The 17939-nt window shown below is 50.8% G+C and overlaps 1 protein-coding gene across 8 annotated transcripts in view; it reads right to left on the bottom strand.

Moving 5' to 3' along the window:
* Peg3 (paternally expressed 3) overlaps positions 1 to 15835 on the bottom strand; it is a 30412-nt gene extending 14577 nt beyond the window's left edge. The window contains exons 1-6 of one of the 8 annotated variants that reach the window (XM_058574724.1): positions 15668 to 15835; positions 11430 to 11513; positions 6629 to 6749; positions 5710 to 5851; positions 4031 to 4098; positions 2337 to 2412 (exon numbers count right to left, since the gene is read on the bottom strand). The gene's annotated coding sequence lies outside the window, so the exon portion shown is untranslated. Of the gene's footprint in view, positions 1 to 2336; positions 2413 to 4030; positions 4099 to 5709; positions 5852 to 6628; positions 6750 to 8842; positions 9528 to 11429; positions 11514 to 11597; positions 12506 to 15667 lie in introns of those variants that run through there. The other 7 variants (XM_058574721.1, XM_058574723.1, XM_046430890.2 and 4 more) reach the window with 7 other exon arrangements.
* Between the last annotated feature and the right edge of the window lie 2104 nt (positions 15836 to 17939).

The raw sequence follows: 17939 nt of genomic DNA, 5'->3' as shown, positions 1-17939 counted from the left end.
GCCCACAGCTCAGCAGCCCAGGGTGGGTGGCAGTGCGAGGAGGCTGCGTCCCCCCTCCACCAGCACTGTGTCGGGATGGGCAGTGTCCCTGTAGACAGAAAACGGCCTAGGCTCAGCAGGTGAGCAGGACCTATTTCTGAGAGGCTCCCTGTCACCGGGGTCATGTGATGGCGGCAGTCTGTGTGGTCTGTGGGATGGAGGAACAGGTCCCAACCCTGTCAGAAGGTGAAGCTGAAGTGAGCCGAGACACCTGGAAGGCTGAGCTGCCCAGTGCAAAGCCTGTGGGCACTGCTCACAGTCCAGGCTGAACAAGAGGTCAGCGTCCCATCCAGACCAGGAGGGACAGGAGAAGGGGGCCAAGCTCCCCTTGTCTGTGCATTTCTTCCCCTAACACCACAACTGACTCAGGATACCACGTGTGAAGATGGAGGACCACACAAATGCCGAAGTCCTTGCGGCAGGTGAAGTAGTGGCGAATGACTGGGTTCCCTTCCCTGAGCAGCGAACGCCTCTGCACTGGTGCTGCCCCGTGAAGCAGCCCTGGCGGCGCTGCACTCCAGGTGACAGGCCCCGCGGCAGCCCAGGGCTCCTGGCTGCACACAGGGCAGGGAGTGCAAGAGGCTGGCTGGCACATCACCAGGGAAGTCCCCCAGGGCACCTTCCCTCACAGTGAATACCCTTCTGAGGGCCACCGGGCCCCAGATGTAGCCCTTGAGCCCATGCCAAGTCCACTCCCTCAGACATCTTCCCTGACATGCCCTCTGTCCATCAAGTATCTCACACACAGGCTGGGATCATCTCAGGTATTCTCTGATGTGTGTGCCTGTCTTCTAGCAGTAAAGTGAGAACTCAAGTAAGAGGGGTGGAGGCCAAGCCCACCCCGTGCGCGCCACTGCCCGGTCAGAGCTGACGATGCAGCGGGGTGCTGGACATGACATATGAAGTTCCACTTTAGAATCAGTGTTGGATGCAGACACACAATCTTCACACACACCAGCAGCAGCAGGGTGTGAGTGTCTTTGGGGGGGGGGGACATCCTGGGTGGACTTCTGTGCCACTATTTCCAGAAGAGCATGCTGGGAAGCCACCAGGCCTCAGTGGCCCCGTCCCACTCACCTCGGGGCTCACACGTGTCACCCACGCCGTATCACTCACACACGCGTGTCACCCTGGTGGTGTGCAGGGGGCTTTCCTGCCACAGAGCCTGGCACCCTGGGGAAGTGGGGTTAGATGTGGGAGACCCCAGACAAGGCCCAGGCAGCAGACAGCTCCTTGTCTCCATCTAACTGGTCCAAGGCCTAGTTTGTCCCCAAGGATCCAGCTTCCTATCTGGATGACCCTCTTGTCTCTTACTTAATTCAGTTATTTGCTTGTCTTTATTTTCTGCCCCTCTTGGATTTTTAAACTTTTTAGGCTGGATGTAAATGTTGGTTTTTCAATCTTTCTTTCGTAACATAATTGAGTAAGACTTTGCACTTTATTTTACTCAAGTCATTTTCTGCTGCCACGTAAGTTTCGTTATGTAGCCCTTTATTTCTGGCCAGCACCACTGGGGCAAGGAAGTGCAGCAGCATCAAGAGGTTGGGGGGCCCGCACAACACCTGAGAGTTTTGGGCTTCCAGCTTTACTTCCAGAGAAGCACAAGACCATCTGCAGCAAAAAGGCTCTACTCTACCTTTGTTTTGAAAAGAAAGTAAATAAAGCTTAAAAATGTTTTTCAATTAAAAATAAAAAAAAGAACTAGCACCCAATAAAGATGTACAAATATCATATCTCAATAAAATTTAAAAAAAGGTCTAAAGGAAAACTGAGAATGTTTCAATTATTCAGTCTCTAACCAGACTCTGTCACTTGGAAATCTGTGTGCTGACCTCAGTGAACTTGTGCCTCTCCCTCACAGTGACGGGCTCCCTTCCTCCTCCACAAACCCCCATTCTTATCCTTTGGTATTAGCATCTTATGGGGGCACACAGGGCACCACCCACTGCATATGGGCCCCAGTCCTGGAGAGCCTGGCAACATGGCTACTCCCTCCCTGCCCTCTTTCAGGAGCATCAAGATACAGAGAGAATCACAGGTAACACCTGCTAGGTAAGCGAAGGGAACAGGCCTGCGTCTGGGCTCCTGAGAGCTGGTGTGGCATCTCTAACATGAGGGGTTGGCCAATATCACCCAGGACCAGCTGTGAGCAGAGTCCTCTGCCTGGAAGGAAGAAAGGCAAGGGCAGAGGACCCAAGCCTGCTCTGTGGCACCCAAGACTCAGAGGACACTCTGGTGCACTAGATGACATGGGCCTCCACTCCTGGGTGACAAGACGCCCTTGAGTATGCAGTCACCTGTCAGGAAACAGGATCCTTTCTGGAACGTCAGACCAAGCAGCTATCCACAGGAACTGAGTCAAAACGAAGGTACCTGCAGACATTTTAAAGAAAGAGATACATGGACTAAGAGAACATGAAGAGTCTGAAAGGAGTGTTAGAGAAGTCGATCCCCAGTGGCTGGGGACTTGTACAGTGCTGGGGTGAGGCCCTACATGTCTTCAGGAAAAGGCCATTCCCATGCCACGTAAATCAAGCCGGAGATGAGGAGCAGAAAAGTGCCAATTGTCTTTATGAAACTAGAGTTTCTAAGCCCAAGACAAAGACAGCACTAAGGAAGGCACACCTGACTCCCTCGTGTCGGCAGAGAAGAGCCTGACACTGCTGCCAGAGAGTTCCACAGACACCAAGGGGTCCATGAGAGAGGGAGGCGGCCTTCCCTCCCTGTGATCTACACATGCACTTCTGCATTAGGAAGCTCCCCCCAGGGCAGGTGTCTGCAGCATGAAGCCCTGGTGAAAAACACCTATAAGAACTATAGGCTTTAAAGTTCAATAGGAAATCATCATTTTAAAATGAAATATAAATAATCAAACCTTACTCAGGAAGAGGAAAATATGACCACAAGAGAAGAAATCTAAAAAGTTGAAATTATTTAAGAGCAACGTCCCAAATAAATTTTCTTTTTTGGTACCAGGGATTGAACCCAGGGGCACTTAACCACATCCTCAGTTCTTTTTGGTTTTTGAGACAGGTCTCACTAAGTTGCTTAGGGCTTTGCTAAATTGCTGAGGCTGGCCCCAAACTTTTGATCCTCCTGCCCCAGCCTCCCAAGCTGCAGGGATGACAGGCCTGCACCACCATGCCTGGCATTCCAAAAAACTTTCCATGAACAAAGCATTTGCCACATCATGAGACGCCTCCAGAGCACAGACGAGAGAGGAGGCTTCTTGCTCAGCAGCAGTGCAGCTGCCTGGATGCCGGCGAGTGCCTTGTGGCAGGAGAGCGGCAGACTATGCACCACCACGCTGTCACAGTTTCCTTGAGAAGGCCCAGAGCAGGGTACAGAGAGGACCAGTCAACATCTCAAGGTGTTCTGCCCAGGCCAACAGAAGAGCCTCTGTGAATAAGAGCCTGGACAATGAAAGATTATTTTAAAGGAAAACCTTTAAAAGAATAAATAAAAAGACCTTAGCCACATTTTCTTACAATGCAGAGAAAACTCATTTGAGAGTTTTAAAAAAAAAAAAAAAGTGGGGGGGGCATTGTATGGTGGCTTAGGAACAGGGTGATCACAGATGGACCGTGTACATCCATGTGCAGGTAAAGAGACACACATACTCATACACTGCTGTGGTGACTGACTTTGCCACAATTGAAAGTGCACATATCCTGTCCCATAAATTGTACTTCAATGAATTTATCCCAGAGATACGTAATGACACATGTGCAAGAATATGTTCATTGAAGTGTTGCTAACAGATATGGTCTATTTATACAGTGAATTATTATGAAACCTCTTAAAATAACAAGGCACCTCTGAATAAATGGGTATGAGATGATAACGATGTTTATAACATTCTAATAAACTATGAAAACAGAAGTGTTTACACAGACAGTTCCTAGAGGGATTTTAAGAAGCTATTAATGATGACTGATGTGATTGCCTCTGGGGAAAGGGACTGGGGGCCAGCAGAGGGAGAGGAACTTACTTTTTCATTGTATAGTCTCCTTTTGTTTTTAGTTTTTATTTTTATTTTTTACCATGAGCATGTATTACCTATTCAAAAAAATAAATTCAGAGTTAAAACAAAATAAACAAAAGCAGACTGCCGACTGCCGAGGCCCTCACAGACTGGGCTGCCTGCTGAGGGGTATGGGCAGCCTTAACACCTTTGCCTGGAGGCTGAACCCAGCCTTTCCTTCCCTCCTCTGCCATCCCACCCACGCCTGAGTTCAAGGTCCCTCCCTGATCTGGCTATCTGCAGAGGATATGACAGGTAATCTGGAAAACCCATAAGAATCAACTCTGAAACCTCCTGGACCCAATAAACTCTTATGGAAATTGTAGTTGCAATTTGAACGCACCTCTCAATCACACCCCCCAATTACCTGTACATAAATATAATGCCATCCTCTACAATGGTGATTCCACTTCTGAAATCTAACTCAGATCTGCCCAGGTGCCCCAGGATAAACTGTTCAAAAGTGTGTGCACAGAAGCATTGCTTGCACAATAGGAAAGGGGACAGGTGAGAGTGTGCTCGAGCTCAATTAGAACAGCAGAGACCACCACATGGAAAAATGAAAATAAAGATGGGTATAAGTTTTTCTGTACTGTAAAAATCAACCAGAAACGGAGGGGAGAACAATCTGCAACACAGATAATAGTTAATATTTAGAAGGTAAAAGGTTTTTAGCATTAAGAAAAAGGTAACCAGGGGCTGGAGTTGTGACTCAGCGGCAGAGCGCTTGCCTAGCACAGGCAAGGCCCTGGGTTCGATCCTCAGCACCACATAAAAATAAATAAGTAAGGGGCTGGGGCTGTGGCTCAGTGGTAGGGCGCTCGCCTAGCATGCATGAGGCACTAGGTTCGATCCCCCACACCACATAAAAACAAACAAATAAAATAAAGGTATTGTGTCCAACTACAACTAAAAAAATAAATATTTTTTAAAAAAGAAAAAGGTAACCAGCCCAATGTGAAAATAAACTAATACATAGTTCATAAAATCAGTGATGCTAAAAGCCAATATTTAACATCAGAAATCAGAGAAACATAAATATTACAAGGAACATCTTTTTGACCTGCCAAATGGGCAAATTTTAAAAGATAAAAACTGATGCTGAGAGAGTAGGGAGCAGCTGGCCAGTGCAGGAGCAAACTGCATTCTGGATGCCAATTTGGCCTCTGTTTAAAGACATTAAAACTGTCTCTTCCTTTTGAACCAGCAAGTCTCTGTCTAAAGACAAAGACAAGACAAGTCAATAAAATAGTAATACGAAAAGAATCTAAAAAAGTCAGCTGCAAATCATAGTTAAATCCTTTGATGTACAACTAGTTATAAGAGGCAAGGCTCTGGGTGCAGAACGGCATGTGGGGCAGTGGGAGGGACAGGCCAGCAGCAGACAGGCTTGCTCTGCTAGAGCGCAGCAGCTGCCTGGCTGCAGTCCTAACACCTGGGGCCAGAGTCAGGGCGGACAGCACTGGCAGGCATCCTCCTGCAGGGCTACCTGAGCCCAGGTGGGCCGCATGCAAAAGGGACAGCGACCCTCCTGGCCGAGGGGCCCAACCCTACCCCTGACTCACCCTGTCCTCCACTGACAGCCCAGAGGCAACCAGCAGTGGAGTCTGACATGGCGTCAGTGCCTGCCAGGGCCCCGTACTCACCTCACCCTCGCTGGGGCAGACCAGATGCCAGGTGACCTCTTCCTGGGACAGCGAGTCTGGCCAATCAAAAGCATAACTGCTCTACCCACTCGGCCCCCACTTCCCCAGGACAGCTTCTCCATGGCAACAGCCACGCCTACCACTGAAGAAAACAGAAGATATGTGTTTGCAGGTGGTTGAGGGGAAGAAAGTCTCCAGGTTTGTCTAATATCATTGAAGGAAATGTTAAGGCTAAGGAAGGAGTCTGCCCGACAATGGTCTAGAAAGGCACCCAAGTAATCAGAGATGTGCTGGACTATGTTTGACCCCAACAGGGCACTGTACCCAAACCCTGCCCACAGGTCCCCGAAGGCATCTGTTGCCTTTTTCATCCTAGTATTTTTATAGAAACTGTTAAATAAACATTTTTTTTGCATTTAGATGCAAAAACACTTAATAAATTCCATCAAGCAAAGTCTGAGAAATAACTCATGAAAGGCTATTCCACAATAGGAGGATGATGTCCTACAAGGGTACACTGCTATTCATAATGGGTTGGGGGGCCCACGCGCAGCCAGTACAAGTTACAAAGTAACTTGTCGATAACTTCGTCAGTCCTTCCTCATATACTCTCAGCCAATGGTCAACTTAAGGAAGTGCAAGCAAGTGCAGCATCAAACACTAAGTTACTCTCCAAGGTGGTCATGATGGGGAGCAATGCCCCACCACAGCCACTATCAACATCTTCTCAGAGAAGTCCTAGGAAAGGGGCGGATGTGGAAAAAGCATTATTCTGAACTGAAAACCCACACCAGAAGGACAGCAAGGTAGGAAAATCTACATTAATAGTAGAAAAAAAAATTCTCATAAATATATAACAAAGCATTTGGAACTCCAGACAAAACCTTAAGAACTAAAACAAACACCCTTAAGAACTTACAGAAGGACACCAAGTGGGTCCTAAGTGGACAAGATGTATATAAACTGCAAAAACAATCAGCGGCAAAAAAGGTGACTCTCCTTCTGGTAAGAGGTCTTGACAGACATGTGACCCAGCTCTCCTGGAAGAGTATACACAGAAATATCAACATGACTCTATGTAAGAAGGTCTGTGGGGTGGGAGTCTGTTGGAAAGGTGACCTGAACACATGGAAGCCAAGTTCTCTCCAACACCAAGGTGTGGTGTGAGGACCAGCGGACCATGGGACCCAACAGGGTCTTAAATCAGGAGAAGGACTGATTACTCACCAGGACCTGACAGGGTCTAGAGCTACTCGTGCAGATCCAGTGTAGAGCAGAGGAGCGTCTTAAATCAGGAGAAGGACTACCTACTTAAACAGAAGCTGGGATCTCTCTTGGGCCTAAATGGTAAAGGGTAGCCTACAACAGCAGAGACCACAGTAGACCACGCCTGCTTGACCCCCCTCCCAAGTGTACACTTCCAAGGGAGATCGGCCTCTGACACTGGCAGAGATCAATAAAACAAGAGCTGTGTCGGACCTCCCCAGAGAAACGCTGCATTTCAACTGCACACTCTGGAAGCTCAAGTCACTCAGGTAGGGACAAGCACACCCTATTCTAACTACATCAAGTCACTGCACCCAAACTCAGCATTCCTCCTGGGAGGAATGTTAATTTCATTAACAAGGAACAAGCAGAAGTCTCTACCCTGATGTTACCTAATTGTTAAGTCAGGTTTCAAGAAAACTTACAGCTTTACTTCCCGATTCTAACACAAACTCAAGCACCTGCAAAATATTCAATGTAGAAATTGCAAGCCACACCCACTGGTCTGCTATGTTGTATTATTAACCTTATAAACCTAGACATGTTGTTCTTACTGCATATATAGCACATTATTTGCATACAGAAAATGATGGCAATGTCCACATAAAGGGATCTAGTGCTCTTCGGAGGGCAAAACAGAAGAGAACGCCTAGGTGTGAAAGGTGTGACAGGCGACACACTCTCACATAGAGCTACAGTCACAGAGCCACTGACACAGGAGACAATGGCCATATAAGCTTACATAAGGCTAGTCACAAAATGGGGAAATCTATTAGACAAATAGGTGACTAGTAAAAGAAACCTTTCCCCCTGTCGTTTTAGAATGCTATTTTAAGTTCACAACCAGGAAGAAAACATTCAATCTACAATGTGGAAGTTAATTCAATTCCCACTTCCTTTTCCTTCGTGCTGGGTCTCCTGATGCTCCTTAGCTCCTCGCTCTCCTCTATGGGCTCCCCATGTCAAGGCCTCTCTCAGAGCTGACGCCCCCAGGCATGCCCAGGCATCCTGCGGTGCTGTCTGCATGCACCTTCCTGTGGCATGCTCTGGCCCTGAGCTCCATGCCAAAGCCCTCATTTCATCTTCACCACTGACGAAGGTGAGCTCCAGCCACAGGGAAAACTCACCTCCTTCACTTCCTGGCTTGAAGGTGGACTCTTATACACCTCTCACTTTCACATCTCCCTTTTGCTTTCTCCAGAGTAGGAATCCTAACGTTGGCCAAGTACTGGCCAAGGTCAGGGGATGGCCCACAGGAACTGGCCTGACTCTGGGCCAGAGGACCAAGGGATGGGGAGGAGAGGGGCCAAATGCTGTGAGCCAGTAATAAAGCTGCCTTTTCCACAGCTGGGCAGATAAAGGCACCGATGGGCATCTGGCTGCTCTTCAGCCTCTGAAGAGCCTGTTCCTAAATACAGCCTTCTGTATGCAGAGGGAATTTCATTCATGAGTTGAGACATCTGGAACCACAGGACAGTGGCCATATCTGCTAGGTAACAGTGGTGCCACTGGCGTCTGTGTGATGGAAATTTTATAACAATTCTATTTCCTAAGATTCAGTAAAAAAGCATGGATCCAACAACTAACATAACACATAATAAGGATGAAATTCATCACAAGTGGGATAGATCTTTGCCTTCACTCAGAGAAACCATGGGTCAGTGAACAACTGAACAGGGACACATGCAGGACACTGGGATGTGTCTGGGACAATGTGTGAGGAAAGAGAGAAAGCTTGCAGCCCTCTTTTGACCCATAGCCCCCGGGGGTGGGAGAACCCACCACGCTCCTGCCCCATCTCCACTTACTTACTTCTGGCCCCTCACCACGGTGCCCCTAGACCCAGCCCCTGACTGGTTCTACCTACCTCACGTACAGGGGCCTGGGATTGAGGACTTTGACATCAGGAACCGAGGAGGCTACTCTTCTCTCCCAGGGGCAGCATGGTGTGCAGTCTCTCCTTTCTTCTTGTCTGATCCCTTCTCCTGCCCCTTTCAGCAGACCGATATTCTCCACTTCAACATGCACAGGGAGTAAGACACTGTCCCAGCCCCCCGCCTGCCTCACCTCCCTGACAGATTCATCAGCATCCCTTCATCCAAATTCCGAATCTGAAAAGTGCTGCCATCTGCTTTCTTCTAAGGCAGTGGCTTTCCAACTCAGGTGCACTGAAGAGTCACCAAGTGCTTATGTGAAAAATGCCCCTTTCCATGCAGGACAACTCCAGAGGCCATTTCCTCAGGAAAGAGGTGCTCGGCAGGTGCTCCAAGAACTGTACCTGAGAACCACTGCTCCAGGCTCAATTGTCTGGTATGGTTCAATTAACTCTGAACAAGGCACACAGGGGACAAGAGGGCTTAGGAGTAAGGATTTTATGGGGGAATGCGAGCAAGGAGATGATGAGCACCACCCTACTACATGGGCCATGACCTCCACCCTCTGGCCTGATGGGTGGCACCTGTCAGGTGATCTCTTAGCATCCTGGGCTCACCTCCACCTGAATAAGCTCAGCACTTACCACACTCCGCAAAAACTCCTCACTGTTGTCCACTCTTGAGGGATTTCCCCAAAAGTTCAGAAAGAGAGGAAATAGTAGAGTTCAGTTTTGTGATCAGCACAAAAACAGCTCAAGGCTACTTTAAATAAACAAACTGTCTCCCAGACCATTATGACTTATCTGACCGCTATTTTTAATCAGTAATTGGCTGATGTCATTTTTTAAAAGATGGGAGGCATGAAAATGCCACAAAGCATGGCTCATCTGACACTCTGCAGTGGAGAGTGACTCTTTCAGACCTAATCTGAGTGCAGACTGGGGAGGGAAGGGAACAGGCAAAGAGCGTCTGGTCCTCTCGTAGTGCCACCAAGGGTGTCACCAGGCCAGATGGCTGCACGGCGCCTAGGGCCGGTGCTGCTGCACGCATTCACACCCTCAGGTGGACTTCGCACTCACCCAGCAGCCTCCCCGTTATGCTTCCCTTTCCTGTACAGGTCTAGCTCTGCCCACAGGGAGACAATTTGCTGGTTACACACGCTTTTGAGTATTTAGGTCCCTGCTAGTGTCACCTCCTGCCATGAATTACTAACCAGATTTATCATCTGGGAGCAGGAGCATCTGATTTCAGTTCCCATGACAGGCTAGTTTCTGAGTTTCTTGAATGTGGTCTACAAATGTGAGTCCACAGGTGGGGGAAGGCTTCTCACTGTCTAGAGGTTTCAGCACAGGCTGGACACCTAGAGAACCCACTCAGGTCAGGAGCACAGCAAGCCATGCAGGGCCACTCTGGCCTGCTGGCCTTCCCCCAAGAGTGTCCCCACCACCAGCAGAGCCGGCTACTGGGTAAGCACATTTCTTTACAACAGGAAATAATGGACACTTAGGCCAGGGATTGCCTCACTCACTTCTGGAGTATCAAATCTTGCTAATGGGCTGAACAAATCAATGACGACTGGCTATTTTGCTCACTTCCCCATGTTAAAACAGTCATTGGTCTGGTCTGAATCCTGAAAACCATGAACAAAGAGAGTGACCTCTCGGAAGTCTCCCTCCTCAGTGCCTTTCTCCTCTTCCAGTGTGGTAACTCCAAGCCACCATCTGACACCTGCTCCAAGGTGATCTCCCCCACCCACCCTGTCCACCCCACCCTTCTGCATTCTGCAACCAGACAATCTTTGCGAATGCACATGTGCTGTTGTGTCCCGTTATCCCACAGCTGGAAAACCTCTTGGCTCCCCTGCACACCAGGTCATGCCTGAATGACTGCCGCTGGCTTCAAGGCCTTTAACAAAGTAGCCCAACTTACCTTGCCTCACCTCAGCCGGGCGCCACTGGGCTCTTCTCTTGCTCTAGGTGTCCTGGAGTTTGGCTCCTGTCTCTGCATCCCTCAGGAACATCTCACCCTCTGCTTAGACTACTCTCCCCATGACACACACAACTCATGGTCCTTTAGTAGGCAGTTTTTAAAGTGCCCAACCACCTCAGGGAGGACTTACAAGGTCTTTCCCAGATTAAACTAGCTCCCCCTGACAAATGTGCCCCAAAAGACTTGAATCACACAGTCATATTTTCCATGAGACTACAAGCTCTATGAAGACACCTCCCTTCACACTTAAAGCCATGTTCCCAGTGCCCGGCACAAAGTGTACTTGATCAATACCGGCAGATAAATCAAAGCTCTCACACTTCTTACATCACCCCACGAGAGAAAGAGGAGGCCTAAAGGAGTGGCTGAATGCTAGGAAAAGAGGTAGGACACCAAGAGGGACGGCATGAGGTCACGGAGGAGAACTTCTGGCCAGTGCATACACAGCTAGAAGAGTGCACGTGTTCTCAGAGGGTCTGAAGGTGCTCTTGAGGCTGTGTGAACATGCACAGCAGGGAAATGTCAAGGTGTGGGAGCACAGGGCTCCCTCCAGAGGCAAGTGTGGCAGTGTGAGCAGTAAGGACGACTCACCTGGACTCAGCCACCTAGCACTTGGACCTAGTCCCTCTTTCTTGCCAGCTGTCTCCAAGAAGGTGAAAGATCAAGAAGGCAGAGCTGTGGGAGGAAAAACAAAACATGAAGCACCCAATTTACTTTGCAGTTACAGGCTCCTCAGTGGTAAACAAGACACAGGTCCACCTGTATCTCCCACAACGGCACAGGTCCAGTGAGACCAGGAGGGCAGCCTCACTGCCCAGGATGACGGTCATGGGCATTACTCCTGAGGTCCATGCTGTATCCTTGCTATGCTCAGGGCCTCCTGACCAGGTTATGTCAAGGGCCTTGAAGTCCGCTCTGGGATGTCTCCAAACCTCTGGGTTCTGGATTAAGAGAGCAATTCAGTCATCCATATAACCACTTATACACGTGGCCCTAAGCATTCCTCTAAAGGCAAAGATACACGCTGCACATAAAAACTGGAGAAAACCGGCTGAGAAAGAACTCTTATACAATACCAGGTATAGTGTTTAGCTCTCACATTTACACTAGTTTTCACAATTCTATTAATTTTCTAGGCAAACTATTAGAAACTAACTTAATGCCATTTACAAATAGAAAATTGGCTTGTGTTTTACAGAAATCACATGGTATACCAATATAGGTACCCATTAGAAACATGAATTCAAACTCCAGTTCTGTCACTTAATAGTCAGTGGAGTAGGACCAGAATTTTAATTTTGCTGTAAATTTAAGTATGAAGGAACTACCTATTTTAGAACTTTAATGCTATCATCACCAATACGATTAGACACTTGTATCACTACTTAATTATGTGTAATGCTTTAGGGCTCATCAACACGCTCCCAGTGGACTCATAATACATAGTTAAAACCCCAGGGCACTTAAGAGCATCTATTCAACCAACTGGAGGCCCTGGGGGAGGGAGCTTCACATCACATTTCTGGTTTCTGTTCCAGGGTCAGGCGAGTACATTTTGGTAAGATCAAATAGTTTACTTATTAGAAACTACTTGCCATTTACTGGTGCTCCATAAGTGTCAGCCATTATTAATATTAGCCATTAATAAATGGATACATTAACCACGACTGGAAAGGAAGAATCCTGTGTGTCACTTTTCCTACTTCCTGGAGGGCAGAAGGGGAAAGGAGACAGGGACTTAAAAGCTAGAGTGGAGACAAGCCTGGAGCCTCAGACATGCTCACCTACTGCAGACTGCCAGAAGCTCTGAGCAAGCTCCACACTCTCCTAGCCATGGGCGTGGCCAGCCTCTCTTGCCAGGCCCTTGCCCAGATCACCACCCCCACCCCCACCCCCACCCCCACCCCCCCTTGCCTTGCCTCTCAGGACCACCTACAGCTGTTCCACTGTGGAATTTGAGTAAAATCCCTTCTGCTCCCACAGCCTCCAAATTACCCAGACCCCCAAATCATATGATCAGCCCACCCCCTCCATCCCCCCCTCCCCCCAGTATATCAACCCCCTGAATTCTGGACCCATGTCTGCAGAGAGCGAGGCTAAGTGTTGAGCCCCACCCTGTGGCAACACGGCAGCATGTGTGGCACCCAGCCAATTTGGCGGCCGGGGCTCGTTGGGCCATTGTCACCTGACGACACCTGCACAGATGGCACAGACTGAAAGAACATGACTGTGGCCCGCCCACAGTCCTGCTGTCATTCTACAGGACACCTGCACAGAAGTCCTGGGCTGCCACCTTTCGGCCAACTCGCAAAGTACCAAGGCCAGTGGGGATCCGCGGGCCCACCACTCAGAAGACAGCCCCTCCCTTGGGCCCGCCCCTGCAGCAAATCCTTGCCAATGAGGATGGAGCTTGCGCAGTAAATTTGAGACGCCCCCCTATGGCTAGCAAAGATGGCTCCAGGGTGGGTGGGCTCTGCCGTCCCTGTCACTCAGAAGACAGCCCCTCCCTTGGGCCTGCCCTCTGCAGCCAGCCCCTACCAATGAAGATGGCACCTGCGCAGAAATCATCAGGTGCCCCCCAGTGGCTAGCAAAGATGGCTCCAGGGTAGGCGTGGCTCTACCGTCCTTGTCACTTGAAAGATGGCTCCTCCCTTAGAACTTTCCCCTGCAGTCAGTCCGCCCAAGAAGATGGCGCCTGCGCAGAAAGCATCAGGCGCCCCCCAGTGGTAGCAAAGATGGCTCCAAGGTAGGCGGGGCTCTTCTGTCCCTATCAGAAAACAGCCCCTCCCTTGGGCCCGCCCTCCTGCAGCCAGCCCCGCCAATGAAGCTGGCACCTGCGCAGTAAGCGTCAACCGCCCTCTTGTGGCTAGCAAAGATGCCTTCAGGACCGGCGGGGCTCGGCTGTCCCTGTCACTCAGAAAACAGCCCCTCCCTTGGACCCGCCTCCTGCAGCCAGCCGCTGTCCATGAAAATGGCGCCGTCATACAAAAGTCAGGCATCCCCCCCTGTGGCTAGCAAAGATGGCGCCAGGGTGGGTGGGCTCTTCGGGCTCATTAGTAACTCAGAAAACAGATCCTCCCTCAGGCATACCCCCTGTAGCCAGCACTGCTATCAAATCGGCATCCATGTACAAAACAAAAGGCCGCCCCCAATGACCAGCAAAGATGGCGCCAGGGTGGACTGATGCCCTCTGAGTCACTCAGAAGACAGCCCCTCCCTTGGGCCCACCCTCTGCAGCCAGTCTACAGTCGGTGACGATGGAGCCCGAACAGGAAACATCGGGCGCTCCCCTGTGGCCAGCGAAGACTTCGCCAGGGTGGGCGGGGCCTTGCTGCCCCTCTCAGTAACCCAGAAGACGGTCCCCCTCTTGTGCCCATCCCCTGTAGCCAACTCAGCTGTCAATGAAGATGGTACCCGCATAGCAAATGTCACACGCCCCCAGGTGGCCAGAAAAGATGGTGCCTGAGTGGGCGGGATCTGAGCATTGTCAGTCACTCAGGAGACAGCCCCTCCCTCCGATTACACTCGGCAGCCAGCCCAGCTGTCACTCAGGATGGCGCCTGCCGCAGCAAGCGTCGAGCGCCCTTCTGTGGCCAACAAAGTCTACACCATGGGTGGGAGAGTCACTCAGGACAAGGCACCCCTCCAGCCCGTCCACAAGGCACCAACGTACAACACATTTTTTGCTGCTTCCCGCTTTCAACACCTTCCAGAGTTGGAGCCTGAGACATTCCCGGGTAAAAAAAAAAAAAAAGTTCCCAGACAATAACAGAATGAAACTCTAGTGCGCACCACCCAAGGAGAAGCCGCGGGAATACTGCATCTTGCCGCTCTGCCCCTTAGACCAGAAGTACCGCGGCAGCTACGGCAAATTAGGCGCACAGCATCTGGCTCCACCTGAAGTCGCAGGTTGGGCCAAAGAACCAACCAGAAAAGACAGCAGTCAGGGTGGCACCTCCACTGCCAGCACCCCACAGCCTCCAGCCACTGCCGAGGACACGACCCGCACTCCCAGCCCGACACAGCAATCAGCCAAGACTGCACCTGCGCAGCAAATCCCTGCCCCTTAAAGATGGCGCCGGACAGGCGGGGCCAGACAAGACTGCCACAACCCCAAGAGGCAGCAGCGGCGTAAGCCCTGGCTCCGCCCCAATCTCAGACAACCAATCAGAATGACGCTTGCGCGGCAAGCACGTAGATCCCGTCTAAGAGAACCCGCCGCCACCAGAGGGCGCCCGGAGAGCGAGCAGAGCCCAAAATACCTCCCACATAAGACTGGCCCCACCCCCAGTGGCTTGTGGCCCCTCCCATGGCCACTGCGGCAAAATAAGCTCCTCCCCCAGCAGGCAGCCCAGTACTGAGCGCGGGCTGCAGACCCGTCACTGCCGCGATGGGGTGGTCCCGCGGCGTCTGTCCCCAGGGCTTGGGCGCCTCAGGATGGACCCTGGCGTCCCCCTGTCTGGATTCTGCTCCTCAGGGCGTTAGGCTCTCCGGCACCTTCCCACATGCAGCTCGACTGGCCGATGTGGCAACTACGCTTTGCGTGGCAGAGCCCGGAGACCCCCGGAGCCCCGAGACCCCAGCCAAGCGGGACGGCAGCCCCGCGGCAATCTGGCCACCCCCTCCCGCGACTCCCACAGGTGCGGAGCACAGTCTTGCTGCAAGCCCTGTGCAGCCCGCAGCATGATCGCGCCAGCACCTTTCTGCCCGCCCCTCCTGAGGGTCCACAGGACAGCTGCCACGAGCCCGCAGGGCGCGACCTGGACACCGTCCTTCCTCCGCGGTCAAAGTCCGGGAGGGCGCGCTCCTGCCGGCGGGCAGCGACTCACCTGCCCACCGCGCAGCGAAGCACGGCACCCGGCTCAGTCCGTCTAGCGCGTCCACACAGCACCTGGCGCCCGGCGGCGCCACCAGCCGAGGGTGGACATCTCTGGCTCCCCCGATCCTCGTCCTCCAGCAGCTGCCCAGCGTCTGCAGCCAGCGCTGCCCGATGCCTCCTTGTCAGGCTTCTCTGCAGAGGCGGGGCTTCCGCCAGCCAATCCGCGGCAATGCCGCCCTCGCCACGCCTCCGCGCCTTGCGGATCAGGCAGCAGTTGCCGTGGCAACAGCTTGGCGCGAAGGCTGGCGTTGACGTCAACCGAGCGGGCGCGGGAGCTAGGGGCCGAAGCAGGGTCTGGAAATGGGGGGCGGGGTGGGGAAGGTGCACCCCCAAAGAAATGGGTGAACCGGAGAAATGCCCAAAAATTATGCTCCAAAGCAAAACCTACGGGGGGAATAAAAGATAAACTTACACATTTGACTAAACGACAAGGAAAATGAAAATCCGGGAAAACACACATAGAGGTCTAAAGACGAACCACAGCGTGGACGATGAGGCTACTCTGCCGCGGACGCACGAAAAATGCTGGGCTAATCCTACTAATTAATGAGGAGCTCTTGCAAACCAACAAGGACCAAACCAGGCAGAAAACGGGTAAGAGGGACGCGACTAGCCACTCGCAGGGAAACGCGCGAGGACTGCCCGCTCGCACTGCCGCGGAGCCCGAGGACCAGGACACCGACACGTGCCGTGGCCTGAGCCCACGCGGACCGGTGAGTGTGTCCTCGAGCGTGGAGAACACGCGCAGGTGGCAAGGCTGGTGGAAATTCACCGCCCCTCCACCAAAGGGCGCGTGGCGGGTGAGCGGGAAGCGTTCTGCATTTCCTGGGCAGAAACCCGTACAGCCGATGAGCTGCCGAAAAGCTATTCCACTCTCAAGGAACTAAGGCGAAGGAAATACCCAGAGATGTACATACAGGGATTACATACAGGGATGGTCACCAAAAATGTGCACTGCAGAGAACTGAACTGTGTTCTTGTAAATCCACACTGCAATTTTATATGGCCAATAAAAATGTGGAATGATTTTAATTTTAAAGAAAAAACCCTCTAAGACCCAGTTTATTATTAAAAGCAGTTTACCTAAAAGCACACAGAATACACCCAACTTAAAGCGCGTATTTATAGGTAAGGAGGAGTTACAGTAGTTGCCTGCTGTGCTGAGAGGCTGCGGTCTTGGAGGGGGCATGCATTCTGAGACTCCCCAGCCCTTCAGCAGTGCAACATAAACATAAAATATGAATGAAAACACTGTGCTCACTGTGTAGACCTACCTTCAAAACAAGCTCCTAGCAGCAGGACTAGAGGTAAATGCGTGCTCCTACTCTGAGGTCAAATATTTTCAAATTTGGCCACTCCTTAGGCTCAACGGGGAAGCTGTTAAACAATGCGGACACCCGGGATCCCACTGCGAAAGGGCTTTGGAGCTCGTGGGGGAATTCCAATATCTGGGGAGATTTAGAGGTGGTTTTAACATACTTCTAAGGAACTCATTCTCCATCTCCACAATCCAGCTTTTCTGGATCCTGGATCATTTGTTTCCATGATACCATATGCTCTCAAGAGATTCCACAGCTACCACTCCATTCCCCGCCCCTCCACAGAGTAGTCCATTGTCACAACGGAAGGACCGTACTGCATATTCTCTCCATATTCTCTTAACACGTATGCTAGGTAGGCATCCATTCCTTCCACATGCCTGAAATTGCCTGACAATTTCACCTATAACAAACAATAGTGAACAAAATCCCACATTGTTTTTTCTTATTTTTGGTGACACTACACAGTTCTGGTTTTTCTTCTACACCAACAACCTCTTATACATCACAGCTGGGCTTCTCCTTTGCTCAACCTCTAAATGCTACATGGTCTTGCCCAGGACTGAGTCACTACTCTCCATTAATAGCTTCTTGCTAGGAAGCAGCCTTACATTTTCAGCTAAATAGGTTTAAATGCCACCTGCATGCCAAAGGTTCCCAAATTTCAATTCTCTACATAGAACTCTCCACAAAAGTAGAGTCTCATGTAACCAACTATCCACTTGGATGTCTAACATGCAACCAAAAGCACTGGAAACAATTATTAATTTTCCCTTTCCCCATTTGTACCAACATTACCAGCTGCTGTAGCCAAGAAATCTCATTTAGGTTTTTTTTTCCTTTATTCCTTACCACCACCAACATTCAATTTGTCAGCAAATCATACTGACTCTATACCCAGGG

The sequence above is a fragment of the Marmota monax genome, unplaced genomic scaffold (assembly GCF_021218885.2).
Source record: "Marmota monax isolate L192 unplaced genomic scaffold, Marmota_monax_Labrador192_F-V1.1 WCK01_AAM20220418_F8-fsc00215, whole genome shotgun sequence".
NCBI lineage: Eukaryota > Metazoa > Chordata > Mammalia > Rodentia > Sciuridae > Marmota > Marmota monax.
The sequence above is the reverse complement of the archived record's forward strand: the minus strand, read 5'-3'. Positions and strand labels throughout refer to the sequence as shown.